Consider the following 2,395-nt stretch of genomic DNA (forward strand, 5'->3'; position numbering starts at 1 on the left):
CGTCCACCAGGCGCTTGGGGCCGCTGTGGTGTAGGCAACCCCGCCGAGCATCCCTGCCCAACGGGACTGCCCGTCCACCAGGCGCTTGGGGCCGCCGTGTGTGTAGGCAACCCCGCCGAGCACTCCTGCCCAACAGGACTGCCGCTATGGGCCACCGTCCGGATATGCAACCTGATAGGATACCACAGTAATTTATCTAAACTCGATTAGCGTGAGAGCTTGAAAGAAACAAAAGGAAGATCAGAAAGGCGAACAACGCGATAAAAGCGACGATAGCCCAAAGCGCCATCATGTGACCTTGCCCGTAGCAGAGAGGATCGGAGCCCGATAGCGACGTCTATAACTGAGAGAAATATTGCGAGAAAAATAGCTAGGAAAATGGAATTGTGTGCACTGTTGAGGCGTGCGGCGAGGCGGAGACGGACAGACAGACAGACAGACAGACAGACAGACAGACAGACAGACAGACAGACAGAAAACGCTTGAAAAAAAATGGACGGTGGCCTGCGCGGCTTGCGGGGTCAGTGAGGCACGGCGGCTAGCTCAGAGGCGAGCTCCGCTGCGTCCGGCGGAGATCCTTCCTGTCCATGCCGCTGCCGTTACAGCCCAGCCCGAGGCCCAGCCCCAGCCCGAGCCCTCCTCCTGGCCGGCGGTCGGGTCCCCCACGGCGAGGGCGCGGCGGGGACGCGGTGCGGTACGCCGACCTTGATCTTGACGATACTCGCTGCGCGTCCCGCCCCCACCCTGTGTCGATGGCAGACGGCGACACGAGAGTCTTCGAAAGCACGGGGGTGTGTATCCTACTTCCCCACAGCTAACAGGTAAACGAAAAGCGGGAAGGTCATAGCGGTCTCAAGTTGGTCAACCTCTACCTCTACCGGGATGACCAAGCGATAGGAAACTCTCGATCAATCATGACCGTACGGTCTAGGGAAGGGCACACTCAAAAAGTCGTGTCATTTAGAGAAGGTGTTATGACAACTCAGCCGTGAAGCTCTTACCGACTTACAAGCAAAGCAATGTTTTACCTGTAAGTGCCGTTCGGTGAATCAGAAGTCACCATGAGAAATAAGTTCGTACTTGAAACTAACTTATCAAAGTGTTTTGGGATTCTTTCCGACGCACCAAACTGGCGTCAGCGATGTATGAGAGGTCAAGGAGTTGAATCTGTGTTGAACTGTGCACATCATGGGGCGCGGACACTGTGGAGGCAACGCGGTGTGGAGACTGCGGGCTTGCCTTTTGTTTTGTTTTTTATCTTAGGCGGGGTGGGGTTGGAGTCGGCTCAGTAGGAGGGGCGGCGTACAGCACCGTAGTGATTTAGAAAGCGTAAGTGGCAGCAGTATGGCGCCCGCCCAGCCCAACAGAGAAAGGCCGCCCGGGTCTCCTGGAGCCACTGAGCCGGCGCGACACCTCTCACCTCCTGGCCCGCGGGGTCGGTGACGGAGGGCAGGGCGCGCCAGCTACACTGCGCTGGCGCTGGGCCCGCGCCGGCAACGCTCGCCGTCCCAACGCTTCCTGGACACGGCACTGCGGACCGAATCCGACCCCTGCGCGCCCTGCGCGCCCTGTTCCCCCCAGACTCATCGGTGCATTGAGCGGCCAGGGCCGGGGCGCAGCAGAGGGCACCGAGACCACGACCTCGGCTTCCCCTGATAGCAGGAGACTTCCGGTCCTGATCTCGGATATCCCTAAACGTGAAGTGTTTTGTCGTGTTTCGTTACCTTCTTCAGACGAAACACCAACGTTTACAAAATTCGAGATCGGGACCAGAAATGTTAGTATTTCGTCTGGAAAAGGGTGAACAAAAGAACCATTTTGGGGACTAGACCAGGGGCGGAAGTCGTGCAGGTTGCGAGCCTTCTAATGACCCCATAGCAGTGGGCCGTCCTGCGGGAACGGTTCTAATTATTATTACAGAATGGCCGGGGTTGCGCAGATAAGCGCCTGGTCAGGGTCAACTGCAGACGGACGGGCGCCGACGATAGCGGGCGCCAAAAAAAAAAGGGAGAGAGATAAATCGCATCCTGATCCAGCAACCAAAACCTTCGCACTGCAGGCGATAAAAGATAAAATTGGGGGGAAGGTGCTATGTTGCACCCAGGCGAGGCTCTTTGCCTTTAGTGTAGGGTATGGATCTCAAGGCGATGGCGCCTGGAAGCGCGCTGGAAGTGGCAGGCGCCGTCGTGCCGCACCACGCTACGCCACGCCACGCCGCCGCAGAGCGCTACGGAGCTGCAAGACTTGGCCCGCATTATTTCCACTACGATGGGGTCAACAATGGACAGCGCGGCGGCGGTGGGCTAGGTCCGGGGTCGCGGGGCTTGCGGGGGCGCTGGACCATAAAGCGGGCCGGGGGGCAGGCCGGAGGGGGCAGCCCGCGGGGGCAGGCCGG

This window comes from Frankliniella occidentalis, unplaced genomic scaffold (assembly GCF_000697945.3).
Source record: "Frankliniella occidentalis isolate FOCC.00 unplaced genomic scaffold, Focc_3.1 Scaffold226, whole genome shotgun sequence".
NCBI lineage: Eukaryota > Metazoa > Arthropoda > Insecta > Thysanoptera > Thripidae > Frankliniella > Frankliniella occidentalis.